This window comes from Zonotrichia leucophrys, chromosome 4, assembly GCF_028769735.1.
Source record: "Zonotrichia leucophrys gambelii isolate GWCS_2022_RI chromosome 4, RI_Zleu_2.0, whole genome shotgun sequence".
NCBI lineage: Eukaryota > Metazoa > Chordata > Aves > Passeriformes > Passerellidae > Zonotrichia > Zonotrichia leucophrys.
The window spans coordinates 47,736,644-47,761,498 of record NC_088173.1 but is presented as its reverse complement, the minus strand read 5'-3'; the positions used below and the strand labels follow the sequence as shown (position 1 = coordinate 47,761,498).

At 37.0% G+C, this 24,855-nt stretch overlaps 1 long non-coding RNA gene across 7 annotated transcripts; it reads left to right on the top strand.

Moving 5' to 3' along the window:
• Positions 1 to 1,092: 1,092 nt before the first annotated feature.
• LOC135447443 (uncharacterized) lies at positions 1,093 to 23,602 on the top strand. 7 transcript variants are annotated; one of them, XR_010440124.1, is made up of 8 exons: positions 1,093 to 1,164; positions 7,888 to 8,002; positions 14,275 to 14,488; positions 14,960 to 15,107; positions 15,349 to 15,441; positions 18,981 to 19,161; positions 22,340 to 22,498; positions 22,612 to 23,602. It is a non-coding gene; the product is annotated as an uncharacterized LOC135447443 (long non-coding RNA). The 7 variants fall into 7 exon arrangements; XR_010440130.1 differs by having other exon boundaries at positions 1,116 to 1,180; XR_010440127.1 differs by lacking the exon at positions 1,093 to 1,164 and adding an exon at positions 1,770 to 1,816.
• Positions 23,603 to 24,855: the final 1,253 nt, after the last annotated feature.

Below are 24,855 nucleotides of genomic sequence, written 5' to 3'. Positions count from 1 at the left end.
CTGGATGGTGTAGTTTGGAAATAATTTTTGTAGCCTCTTGGGAAATATACTAGTCAAACAATTATTTCTCATGAAAGCCTTGTCTGTTGCTTCAGGAGACATTGTTTACTTACACTGATTCTTTAAATGAGACATTGCAGTGTGAAGGAGAGAGATTACAATAAAGAATGATACTTCTAGAGAAACAGGGGGAAAATGGTGCATTCACTGAAAATGTTAATGACTTTGCAGATCTTCCTGTTAGAATAGGATTAATTTTGTCCTCCCAGAAATAAACTCATCTTGAGCCATGTAAAATCAGCAGGTTGGGAAGAGTAAAGTAGTAAGGTATGCATATTGTATTGAAGTCAACAGGGGGTTCTCTTAAAATAAAACGGTATCATAATTTCATAGGACAAGGAAGGCTGATGTTTGTCAGGGCTTGTCTAGATTAAAAGCACTATTTGCTGTGATTTTTTTTTCTTTAGCTTTATTTCTGTGGTCTTCAGTGATCTTAGTAAGAGGCATTGCTTAGGGAATGTGCAATCTGCCAGACTGCAGGTAGCGGAGTCAAAATTTTCTTTTTTCTCTCAGAACTACAAAGCAGCTTTATTATGCAGAGACATCCTGTGTTCCACCTTTTAAGACAATACTTCCTAGTGTTCTGATCTGTGTGTAACCAACAGCTCAGTGGTTAAAACACTTTCATGAACCATTGGAAAATTCTGCTCTATTTCAGTAGTGATGATAGAAATTAAGGCCTCTTGCTCTGAGTGAATGAACACTTGTATTGCTGGGCTATTCATTAGAAATACCAAGGATTCATTTCCAGAAATACAAGAAGTTCTGTGGAAATGCTTTTTCCTCCTTGCAAAGTGTTTGAAGTGAAAAAAAATTTAAAGTAATATGAGTATTTTCTGTAACATGTACTTTTTCTGTAAATGGCTTATGTTTATGTAGGGGGATACAATATAAGGTTGTATAGAAAGTAATCTTACCCCTTAAGGAGTTACAGCTGAGCCAATTACTAAAGATTAGGAGCAGGCCTGAGAACAGGACACACCTGTAGCCAATAAGAGCAGTAGTATAAAAGAGTGGATTGGTGGGATCTGGAGTCAGATGGCTGCTGCAAGGACCAGGAACAGTCAGTGTTTGGAGGAGATGCCTATGAGAAACGCTGGGGAGGTATGGAACTCTGAGGGTATGGAATCATTGCGTTATATCGGTAATAGAACTCTTGATATAGAAGACAACAAATAGTGACCCCAATGTGATTCGGGACTACATCACATAACACTGGGGATTCGGGGAAGCTGGATTTGAATACTAAACTATTGGCAAAATATATCAATTACAGCTGTTGGTGTTTGTTAAATATAAGTGTAAAAGACTTTGAAGATAAGTGCTTTGTAAACTGGGAAAAGCTGTAGAACTGAACTAACACTTAGAAACATATATAGATATCTATACTATAATATGCTGTTTGAGCACTTGTATAACTCTTAGTTCTATGTGAAATGTATAAGTGTGTCATAATGTTAATTTATTTGAATATGTACTTCTAGAAATGCTGCAACTCCGTAATTAAGAGAAAAAGGGGGAATTGTAGGGGGATACAATATAAGGTTGTATGGAAAGTTATCTTACCCCTTAAGGAGTTGCAGCTGGAGCAATTACTAAAGATGAGGAGCAGGCCTGATGTTAACAGGCCACAGCTGTAGCCAATAAGAGCAGTGGTATAAAAGAGTGGATTGGTAGGATCTGGAGTCAGAGGGCTGCTGTGAGGACCTGGAACAGTCAGTGCTCGGAGGGGCTGTCTGCAAGAAACATTGAGGAGGTATGGAACTGTGGTTGGAATTCAAGGGAATCCTGGAATTATAATGATAATAGAACACTTGATATATAAGACAACGTGTTTAGGGAACAATGCATTGCATTTTATTAACATCAATTGTCCTGACATGTATGCGTACATGTCTCCCTTCTTTACACCAAGAGTAGACTTGGGGGTGGGTGTACTGTGGTTTGTGGTTTTTATTTAAGTGTTGAGTGGAAGAACTAATTAATCCTCTAAATCCAGTGGGCTGCCAAGACACTGATCTGGAGAGAACATGGAATGGGGAGGTTGCATCTGTGACTTCATAGTCCAAATATTTAAAGAGTATTCTTTGCATTTAAGGCAAATTTAATTTTTGTTTAGCTAGTTGGTTTCCAGTAACAGTAGAGTGTAATTGTTGCTTTCATAAACCAAAAGCTTCCTGCTGTGAGCCATTTTCCTTTTCCAGAATGCTGCCTGGAACTTTGGCCTCAGCCTACAGTGACATCTGAGGAGTTTCACATTGAAAATTCCATCAGCTTCCTACTCAGTGTTTGGCAGGACATTAATGTACTAATATCTCAAGATGTTTGCTTTTGGAACTTTAAGAAGTTTGATAAGGCAATTCTAAAAGAGAGGAGGAGCAGTTCTGGTATAGGGCTCAGAGAATAAACAGCTAATCCTATTTCCTTAAGGTGACTTGGTGGTTAAAGAGACATAAATTACAACTAGACACTGTCAAAATAACTGAGATATTTCCAATAACAGGACATTTTAGTTGACACAGATAGTGAACAATACTCATACAATCTTTTTTCTAGGGCTTGTAGTTTAAAATCTGTAAAGCTTCTTGGGTTTTCCAATCTTGATGCTGAAGTACTTGGTAGAAAAAAAACTATGTAGTTTTCAGTGTCTAAGTCTGCAAACACAGGGAGGGAGGGATGAAGGAAGGAAGTGGTTCTATCAGGGAAATGTTTCACTGGTTTTGGTTAAAATAATGAAAATTTGATGATCATTTATCAGATCAAATTAATTTTGCAAATTAACCTGTGGCACTACAGAATGTGGATTTTCTTAATTATGGCAATGTGGTTTCCATTACCATTCCATTATTACACCATCCTATTTATGACTTTATGGTAATAACTGCGGGGCATAATTTTCACTGATATTATCACACCCCAAATTGCTCATTCTGCTGCACATTATTTCATAGAAGCTCTTAGGTGCACCTGCTAAGAAGGTATACTGCAAAGTTTAATAATGTTTCAAAGAGAGATTGAAAATTAAGAATGTCTAGAGATTATTAATTGATAGCATCTAGATGCAAGATTGACTTCTCTCATTGTAGTGGTGAACTTTGGTGTAAGATATGGTAGTATTAATGTTTCCCACTGTTTGTCATGGAAAATTAAGTATTTAATTTGGCTAAACTAATTCAGTTTGTTTTCAAAGACTAACTCAGTAAAACCTTCCTCAGTGCTTTCAGTTTTCTCTTTCAGAGCTTGAACACAAGTCCATGCAATTTTCCCCAGCCAGGGCACGCCCACACAGGTGAATTAAATTCTTTGCAGTTGTACTGGAGAGTGAATACTGGAAAGAGCAAAAAATAACAGCTACTAAGTGGCATTGTGCTGGTGCAGCATGTGGTGTGTGCACAAATTAAGGTTTCTGGGATGTTAGGAAGGAGTTTGATGTCTTTTTGTTTAGCCCATGTGACTGTGACCATCATATAAAGATGTCACAGAGCTTTATCTGCTGCAACATCAGCCAGTGCTTTGCAGATTTGTTCAAGTTCTGGCTTTTCTGATTTGAACAGATTCCATGTTTTACTCAATTCACCTCAATGCAGCTCATTCTTTTGCACTCCTTAGTAGCCACTGAAGCCTCCTCAATTATATTGAATTATTTTTCTGGGAGATGTCCCAGGTTCATGAGATGTTGACCATAACAGCTTCAAAAGCCCAAACTTTTTTTAAAAACCCCAACTATTGTTGTCACTCAAAGACCCACTATGAGTACTTTTTGTAAAGGAACTTTATGGCTTCTGAAAAACCTCACACAGAAGCAACAAGGACTACATTTTTAACTGTGGGCAAGGCATGATAATAATTTTGAGAACCTAAAATTGGGCAAGTAGTCCCTGGCACCAGAGGAATGCCAGTCATTTTATTTTGCAGTGGGCAATTAAAATGCATGAGTCTAGAATCCTCTCTGGGTTTGTGAGATAAAACACCATGAAGTTGAAGTGGAGCTTCCCTTTGATTCCGAGGAAAGTCCTAACTCTGTTTGATTATAAGGTCCTGCACAAATCCTCCAGGGAGGTAAGCAGAGGTCCCTGGGCGTTGTGTCTGTCATAATTTTCTTATAACAGCTCTATTATGGATAAATCCCTGGAATTCAGCTGTAAAGCTCAGCAGGTCCCCTCCTGATATCCTTCACGTTTGGATAATTAACTGAGCTGTTTGAACAACAGAAACTTTATAATGTTCAGCAGTGGGAGTCTAGCAGCTGATCAGCTTTACCTTCATCAGCACTTGTCGTTTTAACACTTGAAGGGTAATGTTTCAGGATGAATATAATCTTCAGCAGGAAAAGAAAGGATTTTAAATGTACAGGAAAATAAGGGCTTCAATAAATTTGTTATGCAGAGACTAATGCTCCTTGTGTTGCATTGCTCATGTACTCTGTGCTGCTGCCTTAAGAAGGATTTAGTCAACCTTGTATCTCCACAAAACAGGCTTTGCTTCATTGCAATGGAAAAACAAGTGAAGAATCCTCACAAAAGCATCCCTGACATCCTGAGAAATGGCATGCAGGAAACCTTCATGCTGATCACAGCAGTCTTACCCAGACAAAAACTCAATTTGTTTAGAAAGAGTAAAATTAAATGACTTCCTATTTTTTTTCTTCAATTCTTTTAATAGTTAAAAATTACCTACGTACCAAGCCTCTCTGCATAGCTCAAACAAGAAGAGTTGTTGATTTCTACTGAAATTCAGGTCTGTAGGACACTGAAATGTGATCCTAATTGACATTTATTTATTTTCAGCTGCCACAAAGACCCTTTGTAATTAAGAGTGGTTCGTAAATCATGGTGCATTACTTACAAGCCTACTGTTGCAGTAGAAAATTAATAATTATAGTGAGATGTTCTTTTGAGACAGCCAAACACAACTGGTATAGGAAATATGCTTTAAATTATATGCACAGGAGTTAGAAATATCCACATTTATTGGAGCAATTTAATCTAAATTTAATGACCTACAGTTCAACAACCAAAATAATCCTCTAAGGTTTATTCATTATTCTTAAGTTTCTGGATGCATAGAGTCCTAAAGAACATAAATATAACCTGACAGTATACTGTAAGTTTAAAGAAAATGAATTATCTCAGTGCAGAGAATTTTCTATCTCCTGGTTAAAAACATTTCCGTGGGTGAGTTTGTAAGAAGAGGCATTGATTCCCACGAGACTGACAGAGATGGGGTTACAATGCACTGGGTTAGGTCAGGTTGGTGTTTGCCTTCTGAAGAGAATTGCTCAGCATTTGCTTCCTTCCCCCCCATGACCCCCGTGGCTGGGTAAGAGCAAGCACAACAAGTGCTGGGTTGTGTCAGAGTGGCTGATAGCAGAGAGGCTGTTCTGAGCCATTCTGAGCACAAAATAGGCTGCTTTCTGGGAGATAAGTACAATGCCTTTTCTGCTAAAGAGTGCCAGTTTCTCCAGGTCTTTGTGCTCCTCTGAGAAGTGAACTTATTCTTCGACAATACAAGCAATGTCTAGGCTTGTTAGCATGGCCTCCCATGATGATATTTCCTTATTCTAATAGAGTGAAAGAATATCTGGTATAGTTAGTCACTCTACAGCCAGGTGAACTTAAATATTTCATTAAGACAGAGGCCATTAAACTGTACCTGCAGTTAGATAGAACAAAACTCAGTGTTAAGCATATCAGGGTACTCTCTGACACCTTTCTCATATTGCTCTGCATAATTTTTTGTAGCACTTAAGGAATATCTCTCATCTTTCTTATGAGTGCCTTGTGTTAGAATTGTCTCTGCAATGCTCAACTAAAAAAATTTATATACTGAAAGGCTTTAATCACCTATTAGAGCTCAGATAAGCCAATATTAAAACACATTTATGCACGAACAGCTAATAACTAATAACTGAAAGAAATTACATGCAACTTGAGAAACCATTTCTTAATTGTTACTCATTAAAATAAATTATGGTATAATATCCCATTTACAATGATGGAAATAGAATATAGCAGCAGTTGTGCTGTCAATTTATCTTTCATTCTGGCTTTTTATGGCAGTTATGTTTTGAAAATAATTTGTCCTGATCAGATGGTGTTATATTTTACCAGCTAATAGCTACACCTCCTTGCAAGCATATCCTTAGGGAGGCATTGGGTTAAACATTAAAACTTACACTTATTAGAGCTAATTGAATGTTATTGTAGTGAACATAAGGAGCTGTTGCTGTGGTTCAGACCATCTACAAATCTATAGATCCTTACATTTGCATTGCTATCTACAGCTTCATTTATTGTAGGCCATACAGGACTTTTTTAGAGAGCTGGTGTGGAAAAATTAACTGAACATAGACATAAGATAAACAGCAAATATTTTGTTATTATTGCAGTGAAGGTTCAGCTCGTTCAGGGAATGTGGCTTTTGAATCAGCTGTGGGGAATCTTGGTACTGTGCATCTTCAGCTGGGTGCCTCACTTGGATTTAGGGACACCTGGACCCAAAGGAGGAGAGCAAACCACCAAATTGGGAGCACACTGATCATCTGCTTGTTCCCAAATATTAGGAGTCCTTCAGGATCAGGGCCTGATTGATGCGAGGCTTTTGCTTGAATTCACTAACTCATAAGGACTCAAATATTAAACAAGTTTGGGTTTTCTTGCAATCCAATCACAATTTACCCCTTCTTTCTTTGTTGTTAAACCAATGTCTCAGGTGCCAACACAATAAGCAGACAGGAAAAATGATTTTTCATTTTAATCAGAAATTAAATAATGTCAGTTATCTACATTTCAATACTATTATTCTAACTTTATTTTGCATTTTTCATGGTTTAATTCTTAGTTTAGTTAATTCCACTGTCTCAAGCTGGTTCTGTAAAGGATAACTACAGCTTAAATTATGGAGATGTCTACTCTATGCAGTGGAATCAGAGTTTTCTGTAGTGACATTGGACTGAGCTGATGAAAATATGACTTGAGAACCTTTCAATGTTTATAGCTAAGCTTCTCCTTTATCAGACTTATTTATGTTTATTAGAGAGCATACAGGAAAGGCAACAGATTTGTTCTAATGGGTTTCCCAAACAGCTGCTCCATGAGTGGAGCTGGGGATGTTGAAAGAAGCTTGCTCTCATCTACTCCTCCTTTTTGCCATGATCTCTGCTTATTATAGGCATGATTGCACTACTGACTCTGCCCTGCAAAGCCTTGACTTTGGGGGCTAATACATGTTTTCCTGCTTTCACCCCAGCTTTAAATATTTGTCTCTGTTCGCCTGTGAGCAAGTGCCTGCCCTTCAGGAGTGTGTGGCATGCAAATAATTAGTGCTTGTCAAGGGAGGGAAAAGGAGAAAGGTGAGAAATGCAGTGCACATCTAAAATGAAAATGGGAGTCAGAGACATTTGGATGAAAACCCATAAATGTAAAAGCTGCAAAAAAATTTCTATTTTCAGTGACATTATAAACTGGAATCTGCCTCGTGTTTCTGCTGTACTATTCAACTGTACAAGTAAATTTTTTAAAGTTGCACTTTAGAGACTTAATGCTGTAGAATATCTATCTCTTTGCTTCACTTATTGTTTCTCTAAGGGGTTGCTACAAAAGGAAGCAAAAACCCTTTATACCAGAAGCTCTCTGTCATATAAGTTATCTCCTTCCATCTATAGTACTACTTTACAGGCTGAAATAAAAAGTAGATAAAAAGAGTTTGTGCCATTAGATGAACCCTCTCAATCTCTTTTTTTTTTTTTCTGGGGAAAGGGAACTGAGGGAAGAAGATCATTGTTGTTTATTTTACAAGTTATTAAACCCTTGTTTTATTTGTATTCAGTACAGAAAACTGAGACTTAAAAGTTTGGAAGCCTGGAAAGAAAAGGAGGGGCCTGATAAAATACAGGCAAGAAAGAGAAGAAAGGAAGTGAAATAGAGAGGAATACACTAAGAAGGTAAGGTAAAAAAAAAGTCACTAATGCATCTATGTCAATGTGAGCTATTCTCAGAATTATTCCTAAACTTTCTGTTACATGAATACATTCAACCACTGAAATTTATCAATTATCATGGAGAAGAACTAAGGTTGATCTCCAGCTGCACCATTCCTGATGTCAAAACTATGTGATAGGCTCTTTAGTTCCACTGAATCTTTGCCATTTTTTGTACAAATTTGTTACCTTGTGTTGTGCGTTGCATAGGACAGAGATGACAGGATTGATAAGGTTCATCATCCTGAGCTCCATTATTATACATCCACAATTCTTTTTTAACTATTATTATATTGCTTTCTTTTCCTTAAAGGACGGTCAGTGATTGAGGCTGGAACTGTGATGTTTCCAATAATTTAAAATGTCTGACCTGAGACAAACTGGATCTGAATTGTTAGGCATGCCATGTCCTGCTAATGAGCTTTCAGCTACATCTGGTGTTCTGGGCAGTTAGGACTCTTGTCTTTTCTGTTTGAGATACAGACTGCATTTCTTTGGGTACCAAATGCAATATAGCAGCCTCCTTCTACATCTGATCATGGTCCACCTGCTGAGCCATTAGAGTTCCCAATTCCAAATCCAGCACTGTGATCTATGGGAAAGAACAATTTGGCTCCATATTTCCTCCCTGATGCTTGTCCAAGCAGTCAGAAATAAATTACTGTACATAAGGCTGTGGAGTAATCCTCCCTTTTTCATCTCCTGTCAGGAGAAGTTCTCTGCTTCTCCAAGGAGGGAAGTGGTTGATGTCAGGTCTTTTCAGATCTAAACATCTGCCTGCCAAGCCTGGCACTCACTGTTTTAGAAAAATCAGTGTTTTGACTTTCATGTATTCAGGATACGAGTGGTTTTGACTTAGGCTATTGGCCTTTAGATCTTTAGAAAACCATGCTTCAAACCTCTGAGGCGCAGTAATGCAAAAAGAGGCACTTGAAGAAGCCACTAGAGGAAAAGTGTGATTTAAATTAATTCCCTGAACCAAAGAATCACTGTACAGCAGAGAGAAGGCATTTCACACACACACGTATTTTTATATATTGCTATCTAACCAGAAGTGAATTCTTTCCCTTTCTTGATAACCAGTCCAAAAATGCTGTCCCAACACCATATTCCTCTAGCTCATCACACTCCTGTGTCCTATTTCTTCATGCGCTCCATTTAGGTCAGAGATGGAAAAAACCCCTGTTTTTCATTGCATTGACAAGCTGTCATTCAGTCCCTGGGGTGAATGGTAGCGTGATGCCAGTTCAACACACAAGGAGTTGTTTACATTTCTAGTAATTTTAATTGAATGTGTTAAATTAATAGGCACATTCCAAGACAAATACAACCAAGATTCCAATCCAGAAAAAAAAGGCACTTCAATCATCACTTGGTATCCATACCCAGATTTAACTGCTGCAGAAATGAGATTGAAGAGGTATCTGCAACCTTATCTTTGACCCTGTGTCCATACAGCCTCTACAGCACTAAAGAAAGCATTCAAAATACCATTTTTAAAGCCAGAATTTGCTTTTTTAGGCATTAGGCTGCAAGCAGCATTTTGTAGATCAGCTAAAAGGCCGCCTCAGCATACAGCATTCCTTGCTTTTGCAGCCCTTGGGTTTAAAGGGAAGAAAATATTTGACCTCTTCTTTACAACTTTTATTGCTGCAAGAGAAACATTCCATGTTAGACATTTGGCATTGGTCTAGATGGAAAACCAGCTTGGATCAAGTAAAATGCTGGCTTTTCCTTTCTTTTTAACGTATTCTTATGGCATATTTACTGTACAACCAGTGGATGCTTTGCCAAGTTAGGATTAGGATTGAAAAAGTAAGTTTCTGTGAAAGCAAAGACCTAGAGTTTATTAAAGTAAGAATTTGGCTAGTACCCCTCCAGGGAGCTACAAAGTATTACTGACCTATAGATAATGCAGAAAGGATAAGAATCTTTATGGAAAACATCTCCCTACTTGAATAAAAAAAGACATTTGGTTGGGACAGTAGAAATATCAAAAGCATGGTACAATAAAACTCAAATTGTACTGCTGCTATAAATCAGTATTAAAGCAAATCTGAATTATATTTTCTGTAAATTCACTTTCTGTCCATCTGCAAAAAAAAGGACAAACCTAAAAACTAAAAAAAAACCCCAACAAATAAATCCAAAACAAAAAAAATCCATCCCAAAATAAAAATTATAAAAACAACAAAAAAAAATTCCAACCTCACAACATGATTTTGATATTATCCTGGTGCCACTTTTTCACATCTCCTTTACAATTGGAGCTGGAAGAGCAGAGGTTGCAATTTCACACTGTTGCCATCTGCAGACGTTTCCCCTCTAATAATGGAGAAATTCTGGTTTTTAGAACACACTGAGCTCACATTATCAGCCCTTCTTTTGGAAGGATCTGCCATCTTCCATAGGAGTGGATCTTTCTTCCCTTTCTACTGCACATTCTTTTTCTGTGGGTGCTCTTCCACACAAAAATCTTCCTACTGCTGCTGAACAGTGACTGTTTCCAAAATAACACCATTTTCTTCTTATATTTTTTTTTCTTTAAATGATGTGTTAATGAAAAGGTAAGCACACAAAAAAGAGATTAGAGGGCATTCTTACTGCAGTAGGCCTTTAAGTGCTTTTATATTTCAATACTGAAAAACAAATGTTAATATTACAGTAACCTGAGTTTAACCTCAGAACGCTGCTGTAAGGGGCAAATATATCATTATCTCCACTTACCAGTGGTAGCCTGAAGCAGAGATAGATTTTTGTGTGTCTGGCCCAAGGTCATGCAGAAATGCTTTAGCAGAAGTATAATTAGATGCAAGATCTCCTGAGTTCTAGTCTAATATTTAATAGCTGTCCTTTCTGTGCTTTTAATGGTAATGGGAGGCATTTATACTTACCTAGGAGAACACTAGCCTGAAGAAATTGTTCTTTTCCAAGAATGGCAGTCAAGAATTGTTGCACTGTCTGTGATGGCTTCTCTCGACCTCATCACACAGTTGGCTAAATTTTTCTGGGCTTAAACTCAGTAATAAAAAAATCCAAGAGGTTGCAAAGTGCAATTCAGCAGGGCCTGTGTGGTTAGCATTGTGAGGGCCCAGCTTGCTGTTGCTTCAGCGCTGTGAATGATATATATTCTGTTTAGGAATAGAGAGGAAATATTTTTTTCCCTGCTGTTTTTGGCTGCTGGCCTTTTATCAGTCCATTTTAGAAATAAGAAGTCAAGCAGGTTACTGGGGGTGTATGCATCAACAATGTGTGCGATACTTTCTGCAGTCAGCTAATTTCTTCTGGGCCACCAAAGGTAAAATGCCTCCTTGCTCTTCTGAAAGCTAAGAGAGAGGAGAAACACAATTATTCATTGTCAGAAAGATGTGGCAATAGATGAAATCAGAGATTTGTTCATTCTTTTGCCATTGTTTTTTCTTGTCAATGTTATTTGTTTGTTTTCTGTAGCAGAGCAGTGCTTTCAAGGCCTCTGTTCTGCATTTATTCCACCATATGTGTTCACCTCCATGTGGTCCCACCATGGACTGAGCTACAACTTTCAAAGCTCAAATATGTGTTTTTAGTATTTATCCTTCTGATGGCTGTATCCTTCATTAAAATGCATTTTATGTACCAAAGATGTACATGCAGGGATGTCGCAAAAGGATTCAGAGAAGAGAAACACTATTATTCATTGTCAGAAAGATGTGACAATAGATGAAATCAGAGAAGGAGGTTTGTTCATTCTTTTGCCATTGTTTTTTCTTGTCAATATTATTTGTTTGTTTGTTTTCTGTAGCAGAGCAGTGCTTTCAAGGCCTCTGTTCTGCATTTATTTTACCACATGTGCTCACCTCCATGTGGTCCCACTATGGACTGAGCTACAACTTTCAAAGCTCAAATATGTGTTTTAATATTTATCCTTCTGATGCCTGTATCCTTCGTTAAAATGAGTTTTTATGTACCAAAGGTATACATGCAGGGATGTCACAAAAAGATTCGGAAGTTCAATTAAGATTTTATAGGAAAAATAAAATCAGTCTTAGAGGGGCAAAATACTTCTTTGAAGCTTCACTAAGTTGCTTAGAAAAAAAAACCCCAATCAGCTGTGAAGTTTCTGTATATCACATTAATATCTGTATTGCAAAAGATTGCCACTTATATGGAAATTAGGTTTTTGTTCAAACACAGCAAGTGATGCAGTTCCACTAGTGACACTGAGCATGGAAACATCTGTAAAAGATATTTCTGAGATGTGAGGCAGTGTTAAACGGTGGGTTCGTTGTTGATTTTTAAATTTTTCCATTGTTCCGGTGCCACATTGTTGAACTTAAGTTCACTGCTATTCCAAAATGTCTCTCTCCATGAAATTCAGCAATGGTGACAAAGACAGGACCAAGCTCCTTACACAAGGTATGTTACAAACCAAATATAGGCTGCTATAACCTACTTGCTAATAAAAGTCCACAGGAAAATGGTGAATGACACAATTTATTTGTCCTTGCTGAATCCAGAAAAGACTTAATTCTTCAGTAATGTCACCCAATAGATGGCAGCAGCATCTTTATAATGAAATGCTCTTTTAGCAAATACAGAGACATTTGGGATGAATTTCAGCTTCTGCCTGCCAGTTGACAAAAGGAATATGGTACTTTTTCTTTTAAGAAGTAGCATTATAGGAAAACATAGCAAAGTGCATTTTTTCTAATGGACTTTTGTCAGTTCTACTTAATGCAACCAAAATTTCGTTCACTGGGAGTGCTGCTATTCACACTAATCAAGAAGAAAGAGTCCAGGTTGAATGGTTCCAAATGGTCATTGATTCCTGACTGCAAAATGCCTTGTTTCTCTTTATTGAGCAAAAGCTGCAAGAGGAAATCTCCATCCCATTATGAGAAATATAGAAATATTTCTGCACACGGTGCATGTGAATATTCATGGGTGAATATACATACAGCAGTCCTCAAGCTGTCAATTGACCAAAAAAGAACTTACAGGATAAAACATTTTTAAATATGCTGTTGTTGCATAGCTATTATTTAAGAAAGAAAGATGAATAGATCTCTATATGAATGCTAGGAAAGATGAATCTACATAGACAAAGATAAACACTAAAAACATGAACACGTCAAGATCAACTATAACTCCATTCACAAGTAATTCATATATTTGACAACAATTGTTGCCTAATTTAGTGGAAAACTTAATGTCAGGTGACTGATTTTCACATTGTGTTTCAAGAAAATGCTTCAAACTCATTGATCATTCTGAATGCCAGCACTGTTATATTTAGAGCAAAAAAAGATTCCTGCTTGGAAAATAAAAAAAAAAGAAAGGTTGCTGATCACTTTCAGAATAATCTTCTCTTTCTCCATTTGAAAATGTAATTAATTGTTTAGATGCCTATTTACCAGATGTAAATATTATGGGTATTTTTAATTCCTGACTCTGAAAATAACAGAATGTGGTCACCAGAATCACCTTGCCACACACATAGTGTTATTTTCTCAGCAATAACAGTACTGTCATTAAAATAATCCTGTTTGCAATTCTAGAAAATACATTCTATATCTTTACATGCTTCTTTATGGTTTTAAGAATAGATTGGCATTTTTTTAAAGATAATAAAATAAATTAAAGTGTAATTTGAAAAGAAAATTGTATAACACTCTATCAGAAGAGCAAAAGCTTCTGTTCAGCATATTCTGTGACATTTTATGTCTTTCCCCCACTAAAATACCTTGACTTTGAACAGGGCACTTTGCATTAAGCAGAGAAACCCCTATGCACCCATAATTACAGGCAGTTGTTAATTTTTATAAGCAGTGCATGATTTTGGAATAATTAAAACTGTGAAATCCATTCTGCAATACTGTTCTTATTTGAAAGAGGAATTTTAAAATTAGGATAATTAAGGTGAAAATATCATAACCTCCTCTCTTATTGGCAAGCTAAATCACGTAAAGTAAGAGCTGGCTGAATTCTCTGTTCTTTTGAAATGCTCTCTAAAAAAATTGATGAGCTGTAGTTCAGACTGATGCTTGATGCCTAATTAGTTGTGTTTGGAACTGCAGTGCAATGATTGTAGCAAGATGCAAACTAATAGCAGTTATATGTTATATTTTTAACTTTTGTATATAACATCGGAAAATGGAAAGGGCAATTGGAAGGAAGATGAAATTGGGATTTGTGAAATTTTACGAATATGTGGTAGGGAACCTAATGATCATCCGTTTTCTGTGGCCATCTTCTAGGAATGCTGTGGTGAAATTACTGATGAGGAGTTGAAATGGTGGAGCAAAAGAAGAGCTTTGATACAGGAGGAGACTACAGTTCTTTAATGAAGGACAGGGCAGGTTCATTTGGGAGCTGTTTGCAGATGTCCTTGCCTGGTTGTGTTGATTTTGGTACTGCAAATTCCATTTTTGCTCCCCAAGAGGTCCTTGAATGAAGACAGCACAGAAAGGGGTAAACACCCATTTTTTCTCAGTTCAAGATCTGCACCTTCACTGATGAATCTTCCAGACATGATGCAGCATTCTATTTGTACAAAAAAAGTGAGAGCAATTGCTTTGGTTGGCACCAATCCCGCCAAATTTTGAGCACTTAATTGAAAATCCTAATTAGCAGTGTAGTTGTCCTGGGTTCTTGTGTAAATCAATAGAGAGAAGCTTCTGGAGGGCAATTCAGGCCTTCCATTAACTCTGTCACTGCAGGACAAGCAGCCTTTCTCCACTGAGCCTTAATCATCTTTTTGCTAACAAATGGTTGTTATGCTGTTTCATATTATAGGGGTGAGGTTCAAAGTTTTTAAAAACCAGACTCTTAAAGTGGCTCATTTTTTCATTTTCGTGCCATAGCAGAATTTTTATTTCCTCTGTCTCCCTTTTCTACCATTCTTTATATTGACCTGCTCTTAATGTTTGGGTGAACGTACAGGAATCAAAACTCTGATTCAGAACATGATTTCCAAGGATGAAAAAAAAAAGGTAAAAAAAAGCTACAAAAAATGTTACAACATTGGTCCTTTGAAACATCTGAAGAAGTCCAGTCTTTTCTTGAAGATTTTTAAACAGTGGCATGAAAGGTAATGGATAGCTGCTCTCTGCCTTGAATTGAACTCTTTCATAACACTCCTTAAAGTTGTTTGTATTTCTCCTTGTTTTTCCATGAATTTTGTCATTCTGGGTTTTATATGCACACTGAATTCTCTCTCCCATTCCCAAACACAACCCCACTGCAGACAATGACCTGTGATGGATTAATTTGCTATTTTTGAGCAATGACTTCACTCATTTCTTGCGTTCCCTACCTCAAATTCCCTGCAGGAATCAAAGCCTGGAGAGTCTTAGACCTGGGGACCAGAGCTGCAGGCAGACTTGGTAAGATCCTGACATCCATCTCAGCTCCATGTTCAGCTGGTGAGATCACAAATTTTCTGTTCCCTGCCTTCAGCACTTGAAAAAGGCAGTGCTTTGGTTTTGATGTGAGGGTTTTGAATTGGTTTGACCAGGCTGGGCTTTCACTCTCAGGTCCAGCTCAGGTTGCTTGAAGTGGTACAGGCATTTATTTTATTTTTTTTTTCCCTTAACAAAAGCATCAGAGCATTATTTTTAGGTGCCTGAAGGGCTGGCTGGCTGAGTCACAAACCAACCCATGTAATCAGCTTCAGAACTTAATAGCATTCAAGTGAACAGGGGTGCAGAGTGCAGGATAAAGCAAAGTCATAAAATGCACATAACAGCTCCCTTCAGCTCTGCAATCAGACCTGTATTTATTATTTCTCAGGATGTCGTAGTCCAGCATTTATAAAAATTTAAATATTAATTTTAGATGTCTTAATTATAGCGACCAGAATAGTTCTGCTCAGTCCCAAAAATAATACAGCAAGAAGCTATTAGCAATTTACCTGATTGAGGAACAGGTAGAGGTTTAATTAGAAATGGAAAATATAGTTTTTCTATTTGCATAGTAAGTAGGAAAGGAATTTGCTGATTTGGGGGAAGTTTTTACTTGTTTTTCATTATTGAAATAATAGGTTATCAACTAATTCACAGAAAATAATGTTCAATGGATGAAGAAAAACATATGATTTGCATTGATAAATTCCAGATTCTTGTCTATTTTGTTTATCTGTAAATATCAGATAAACAGATTTCAATATGTAAACAGAGCCTTTTTGCAGTCATCCTTTTTTTTTTTTGATACCTGAAAATAGCATAATGTACTCATTTGTTTCTTAATGGAAATCTCATTTTAATCACATCCTGCACTGGCAAGTAAATACTTCTTAGCTTTCTATTTTTGCCTCAAACAGTGCTTGTGCAATGAATTTCCAGCGGGATTTCCTGTCTTCCCAGGGCTGCTATGGAGCTCTCCATACTGACACCCAACAGCAACCCAGTTGAAATTGCTCTTAATTTCAGTGTTATTACTAACAGCAGCAGTCCAGGACACTGTGCTATCATGAATACAGAAAAAATAAGGTTCATTGATAATTATTGATAATTATTCCATTACCTAAAATGGAAAGACCGAAATTATGATCTGATCAGACTGGGCCAGGTCCCACAGATCCCGCTGTGGAGACACCACACTACAAGTAGATCACGCAAAACAAGAATATCTGCTCCCCATTTCATGAGACTGCTTTAAAATTTGAATAATTTGTTTTACATCCCAGAGAAGAACACTTGTTGATTTTTAACCACACTGTTAATTCAGGTATTTTCCCTCCTTCATGCCCTACATTGAACCCAGTCATTTTCCTCTCATCTTTCAGGAGCACAGAGCATGAGTTCTTGTTCTCTTTCTCTTCTTTTCCCCTCTTCTTCCCCCACCACCCCTAGTTTTCAGGATTTGCCATCCAGGATGTCATTCACAACCCAATGACTATTTCTTTGAGTTTCCAAACTTATTATTTGTCTGAGGTGGTGTGAGAACTGTTACTATACTCCCCATTAGTCTTAATTTACCTTTGATTCATACAGGGAAACTGTTTCATTATTAAAAATCTTGTATCCATCTATCCAGTGTAGATATTTGCAGTACAGTGAACACTGAGAAATACTGTAAAAAACTGTAGTTTAGTGCTCTCTGAGAACACATGCATATTTATTTGCCCATTTTGTCCAAAGAGAAACTCTGCTTGAAGGAAAATGGTTCTATTATTCTGAGATAATTTTCTCTTTAAAAGATTCAATACAGTGGGCTTGAGGGTAGGGAAAAGAAGACCAAGCAGATTAAATACTTTCTAGTTTGGCAATTTTGTTATTTTCCTGAGATTGGAATTCAAGTAGCAGTTTTTCCTGGGAAGTAATCACTTCCCACGTTCTGCAACTCTTATTCTAGCAAGGTAGAATAAGACTTGCAGAATGTGAGAGCAGGCAGAGAGTGGGGGACGCTGGAAAATGGAAAACGGAGGTCCATTCCTCAAAATTAAATCAGCTTCTTTGTGTGCCAACAATAGACAGCTGGGCTTTTGCATTGCTTTTTCCATCATGGCCATAAATTTTCTTCTGGGCATGAGATACTTGGTGGATTTTGGTGGTTGAGCCTCTGTGAGAATGAGCAATTTCTGATGAAAACATTTAACTGAGAGAGTTTCTTACGGGCTGAAGACACTAGAGGGGGTTACTTCAGACCTGTACAACATCATGCTCCTCCCTTAAAAAAAAACTGTGGTCAATTTTATTTTTTTTTTTTCTGCCGCTGAATTAATCAGCAAAGATTCAGTGGACATGGTGACAGTAAATTGCATAAGCTATGTGCTGTCCCAAGCCTGGTCTAAATTAATCTTCTCTGAGCTGTGTGTCCTGAATTTAGATCACCATCACTGGCCTTTCCTGTAAATATTGTAGAAAATGTAGAATACACATACCGTGTGAAATACAGCATAAAAATAAATTATCTGTTGCTACATCTTTAACACAAAACCTTCCTCATAAAAATTGAAGGAGGCTTTCATGCTTTTAGAAATGGTTTCTAATAATCCCTCATAAATTAATCCCTCTTTCTGGAAGTAGAACCCAAGTGAACATTGTTGATTGCCATCAAAAAGTGGTGTGCTGTACAATTTACATCTCTGGTCAGAAAATCTCATCAGGACTGACAAAGCTGCATCTGTCAGCAAGATTAGTTTACACAGCTCTCACTTAGGGTGGATTTCTATTTTATACAGGTGTTGAAACAACTCAGCAATGAAAATAGACAGAGTAAATATACCATCAAAAATAAAAAAAAAAGAAATAGTCACCAAAACCCAAATGGCTTTCTCTGACAGTGCTGAATGTACCATCTGTTTCCATTGCATTATAAATTTATATAGGAAATTGTTATGCAGTGCTATTTCTGGGTAGCTCCTCATTTGCATTTGCTTTTGTTAAAAAATGGGCCCAAGAGAAAACCAGCGGGCTGAAACCCACTGGACTTTGGAAGGAAGCATTGGAACCAGCCTGGGGGGGTTCAGCCTGAACCTGGATCCACAGATAAATGGTGCAGCTGCCCACATGTGCATCCTGTGCTAAAACACAGCTTTGGATCCAGGCACCCCATGGCCCATCAGATGTTCAGGCTCCTGCTCCAAACTGTCCACTTTTATTTCACAATTTACTTTAACAATTGACTCATGATGATGACACAAGGCTTAGCACCCAGCTGTGTTAAAAAAATTAACCATAAAAAAATAACCCAATAACCATTTGACTCCAGCAGCCAATGTGCAGTAGCAGCAATAAGGACACTTCCAAAGTGCACCAAGAGCACAAACTCAGTTGTCTTCGATTTGTTCAGTGCAGTAAAATTAAATTACTGGCAAACACAGAAGGATAAACATTTGCCATGGCCATGATTGTGATTAATCTCAATGTAAATCACCATCCAAAGCAACCTTTCATCCTGTGGCTGGAGGAAACTGAGTTACAGCTCTCTAACCCTGTATAATAGTCCAAATCACTTGCAGGCAGAAATGGAAAAGCCAGAGAGCTTGTCAAATCTACATTGGTGACATATTGTCTCTGCTGGACTCAGTGCTGGGCAAGAACAGATGTAAATGAAACTCCTCTCTGACATCCACTTCTTTCCCTGCATTATCAGTTTTGGATAGACTTAAAAGGCAAAAGATGCAGAGCCAGCTCCAAAAGGTAGGTGTCTGCAGTGGATGTGTCTGTCTCCATGAGGAGATGTATTTGTAGAGCAGGCATTTTCCTGTCCTTTGATAAAACTGAAGTAATATTTTTATTTAGTTTAGTTGTCTCCATTCATTGTTAAATTTATGGGCTTCTGAAAGGAAGAGGAAGGAGCGTTCAGCAAAGATTAAATTTGCTCAAAGAAAGTTCTTGCTGTACTATTTGAGCACGCTGTTGTGTAGGGGTGCTAGAATCAGTGTGAATGCAAAGCTTCCCGTTCTATCTGTATTTTTGGTAATCAGAAAATGTTTTCAAAGATACAATCAAAGCAATGTTGAACCCCTCTCACATCTGTGGGGCGCAATTTCTGAGAGACATGGCAATAATATCCACGCTTCTGCAGAGCAGTAGAAAATGTAATTTTGACAGCAGGCTGGTGATACACACAAGATGTGGGCTCCTGCTGGCTTACCACAGGAAAATTTGGGTCCATCATTCCATATTCTGGGCCTAAACAGCAGCCTGGGAGTCACTGGGTGTTAGACTCCACTTGTGCCTCCAAGCAAGGAAAATGTTCATTTGTTGTTCCTATGTTCTCCATCTTTTGTCTGTATAGACCTTAAATATCTGGGTTGGGGTATAATGTTGGTAATGTGAAAATCCAGACAGATACATAAATAACAGATATTTGGAATTCACTCCTTTACATTCAGTAAAAGATGCTGGTTACTTCCCTGCATGATTTGTTAACGAACTGGAATTCTTCCTTGTGAAATTCTCAACTGGTATTTGCTTGTTGATCAAGGCACTACTTTTTAACATTTTGAGGTTCTATTCACCAACAATTTGGTATTAATGGATTTACATTTTTTCCTTTACACTGCCGTGCCTCACTGATAGCTTTCCAGAGAAGGAAGAGATCAAAATTAATGTATTCATTGAGAAACCGCAGAATTTAGTCTGGTGTGCATTTACTCCTAAGAACCTGAAAGTATGGAAGGCAGTGAATCTGGAAACAGGAATATGATGAATATAAAGTAAAATCAGCATTTGTTGTAGGTGGTGGATTTGTTATGTTGTAGATATGTAATGTTACAAGTTATTGTGGATAAATTGGAAGTTTAATTTAGCCACAGGTTTGTGACAATATGAGGGACCTCAGCTGTTTGACTGAAAGCTGTAATCCCAAATAGTGTTGAAACTGCTGTTGGTTTTAATGTTGCTTATGGTTAGCTGGGTTACTGTCAGTTTTTACACCACCCTGCACCTGCACTTTCTGAAACCTGTGCTTTACAATCTCCCTTCTGCACAATACAATGTATGGCAGCATCACTTTATCACTCCTTACAGTCTACGAGATGTATTTCTGTTTGGGAATTCTCCTATCCTATTTTAGCCATATCTAGAGGGACAACGGTGCAGCCTGCTGCAGAAAAGAACCTGGTGCTGTTTCTGCATCTTTGTAAAGCTGTGTCTGGAGACACAGGCTGGGCCTGCCTTGTGTCCTTACCATGGTTTGCTCTTGCTCAGTTGTATCCCTTGGAGTGTCTGCACTGGCATAGCCAAAAGGGGAATATCAGAGCAAGAGCTGGGTTTGGAATGCACTTTATAGGGCTTTTTTGTGGGCACATTGGGTAAAGGAATCAAGAAAAAAAACCTTAACAGACTTTTTCCTATTTAGACTGCGCACTTGTCCCTTGTTTGGATGTTTCTCCTCAGTGGTATTACAATGAACAGATTGTTTGTGATTTCCGAGGATCTAAGTCAGAGGGCCAGAAACCCTTCAAGGGGACAAGAGGACACAGAATCTTCTGAACATTAATTAAATCCCATTTGTTATATTCCAAATTCTTTTGGATCAGAGAGCAGGAAAATCATTCTATATCTGTCTTTGAGCTTTGAGCAATCTGTCTCCAAGCAGTAAATGCAGGCCCAGTCTGTGTCCATGCCAAATTAAGTTTTAGACTCTTTCTCCTGTTTTATACTGTCCATTCCTTTAGATATAAATGAGAAATGTTTGATTATGGACCAGGACTTCAGATCTCCCACCACAGTGTAGACTTGGGCTCAGATCAGTAAAACCAAAGATTGCAGGTTACAAGTTTCAAATTGCAAGTAAATACTCTTCTGTTTCCTTTTCTTTTTTCTTCTTCTTTTCTGTCCAAATGTTAGTTAGCAAAGCCAGTGAAATTTTGCTTTGTGAGGCATGAAATTAAAGCAAACAAACCTGATATGTCATCACAGCTTGTACAGTCAGTGAAAAACTTGCTAAGTCTGTAAATGTAAAGGACTGAATAAAGAGAGGAGCAATGATTACAGAGGGTGAATAAATTCAGAGGTTTACTTCAAAAATGGCAAAACATACAAAGAAATATTTCTAGTGCAGTTATGTGCTTTTTTATATATTCCTGATTGGTGATTTATTCAATTAAATTTATTATGGACTCTGCTGAGTATACTTTTGGAAGGACAGAACATTAGAAGACTTCCCCCCTTCCCCTTTGATTCTTTGTACAGAGCCCTGAGAATTGTTATGCATTTAAATGTATAAAAATATCAGCCTATCTTTTTTATTTGATGAAAACAAATCAGTTTCAGGCCCCCTTTTCAGAGAGTCCTACAATAGCCAACACCTGAATGTTATTAAGGACTCATTTCACAACACAGACAATGAGTAAAACAGAGAGTAAATTAATTATCTGGGATCACAAAATAGAATCAGTGACTGACATGTTAATGAAATCAATGCACAGCAGCTTCTTTTTAATGTAAATGCTATTGCACCTTTTAACCTGGTACTGTTCTGAGATCATGCAATGCTTGGTGATGGAAATGTTCAGCCATATTTCCTGTTCTAAATTTTCAGTTAATAGAAATGGTTGCCACGTTAAGCTAAAGACTCAGAATCTACAGATAGAGATTTTTCTCATCACTAGAAACTGAAAATAAAACAACTTTCTGTCAGTGCTAAAGCAGCTTAAAAGTTGTATTGATCATATTGAACAATGGAATTGTTTATGTTTATGGCTATCTAAGCCATCAAAAATATTTGAGAAAAGATATTTTCATAAATTTCTATGAGGAGAAAAGAGCACCTCATAGCTGTTGGCAGCAGCAGAAAGAAATCAGACTTAAATTGATAATTTCTAGTTATTTTCTGGGGGACCACATCCATCTCTCTCTTACCTTCAAGGCACAGATGTGAAAGGGCAGAAGATTTGCTACCACCTGATAAGGAGCTGCCAAAGTATTCCTCTGTCTAAGATGCAAGCTACATCAACTTCTGGAGTTCTCAGCAGCTGGGAATAGCAGCTCAGTGTTGAAAATTCAACGTAACCAATTTTCCTTTTCAGTAGGTGTCTTTTTTTCCCCACTGAGCCTTCAAAGAGTTGGAGAAATAAGATCTAAGGCAGATATATTTCAAGGTAAAATAACCTCTGCAGTGTTCTTTAACCACTTTTCCAGCTCCTGAAGATGTTGAGGTGTGCATTGTGTGTCTCCAGCTGGCCAAGAGAACGCCACTCAGCACTGCAGCTTGGCAGGGTCATCCCAGGAGATAATGCCACAATTTACTGCTGCCCTCCAACAGAACCGATCCTTTGAGAAAAGGATAAGGTGTTTGTCTGTAAAGTTGGGAGGTCTTGTACTGCAGCTGCAGTTTGTTCTACAGAAGTAATGAGAAAAGATTGGCGCTTTGCAGGCTCTCGGAGCTATGTCTTTTACAAGCATTAGGAGAAAGCCATGAACTTGAAATCTCATTCTCAGGAATTTTAGAAGCAGCTGGCCTCCTAGAGGGTCTTGTCAGTCAGTTTTTTGTGGAATTACAGTCACACTTTCCTATTTTTTTCTTTCTACTGTTGCAGGGAAGAACACACAAGTGACAGGGCTAGACTGGGAAGAAGGGAAATAACCACACAGCTTTTCAATAGAAAAACAATAAGTAAACTTTTTAACGAAGAAAGGAGAAATTCTTTCCCTGTTGAATCTCTAGGTGCTGTACCTCAAAACACAGGGAATATATTAGTCTGGCTGTATCACTTTCGATTTTTCCAAGATAATCCACTGAAAAAAGTATTGTCATCCAAAAAACCCTATGCAGATGGTAGTAGATTTTGAAAAATATGTAGATAAATCTGAATTTGACAATTGCCACAGAAATGAAATGATTATCAGTCACTGTGTTAATGATGTCATTTCTAATGTTCACACTTTGGGGTATAAATGACTAAATACAAAACTGTATCAACTTGTAAGGACTCTCTAACAAATCTGTTAATCTTTCAAGGATGTTAATGTGTGTGATGCAAGGAAAAATTCCTTATCTGACCCAAGGAAAGTCTAGACAGACACCTGTGTCTGCCCTCCTTCCCTAAAAATAATAACTGGAGTAGGTATTGGAAAAAAACCACCTCAATACAACAGCACAGACATGGCATGTAGTGTGGAAAATGGTAGATATCTTGAACAGCCCAAATAACAAAATCTTTATCAAAATAATTTTAATGTCATTTAATTGAAATTCTTCTCAGTTTGAATCCTGAATACTTCCCTTGATTGGTATTTTTACACTCAGTCACTTGTACTGTGCTCAATAACTCAAGTTAATATTTCATTTTTATAAGTTAAATAAAATTTATCATATAATTGAATTATTACTATATTGTAATTTATAATATAATAATAGCATAATATATCATACAGCATATACAATATATTTTGTTATACATTATAATATAATATTATATATAATTATATTTTATATAATATTTTATAATGTATGACAATTATAATATATTATAATGATATATTATAATAATATAATAATTATAATATAATATGTAATTATATATGATCATATATATTATGTACTATATATAATATAGTATATACATTATATATAATTATAATTATAATATAATTGAAAAATATAATCTACTCCTTCATTACTTGAAGTTGTTAATTGCAACATTGTTTCAGTGTTTTATTAGGTGATTAACATTGAATTCCTAACCTGTCACATTGTCTATTTTAGGGATAATTTTGAAAATAATTAATTACAGTCAGGCATAATTTATTCTGTGTAGCTCAGTTAACTGTGCTGTAAGGTACCTGGTAACAATCTCTGTGAAATGTTTGTAAAATTAGGGCTTTAAATTTTCAGCATTTAAGTGAAAATGTTGCATAGTGCTCTGTAAACTTAGAATTCTATTATTTTCACATTATTTAATATTAAATAAGTCCACTTTCACCTATATAATAAATTATATTTTTTTTTTGTGGGGGAGAATGTGCAGCTGAAAAGGGACATTTCTAGAATCTAGGAAGGGATTCAGTAGTTTAGGTTTGTAGCTTTTGCACAGCTTATGTTTCCATAGCCTCTGCAGTCTTTAGAGATGACCATTTGCCAGTGTTTTAACTCTTAAATCTATGTTTATTGATGGGTTTAATGCACCCTTCTCTTAGTAAATAATTCGATGTGTATGCTTTAATTTCCAAAGTGTTCTTGTGCTGTTAATTCTGATCCAGTTACCAAATCAAAATATCATTCCATTCTCCTTCTTATGTCTAAGCACAGTCACCATTCTGCCCCTTTTTCTGCTCAGTGATATCTGAGAAAATCATAGCCTTGTTTTTGTATACCCTTATGGCATTAATATTAAAAGCAAAGTGGTGGAGCCCCTGCCTAATTCTTAAGTTTCAGATCTATTA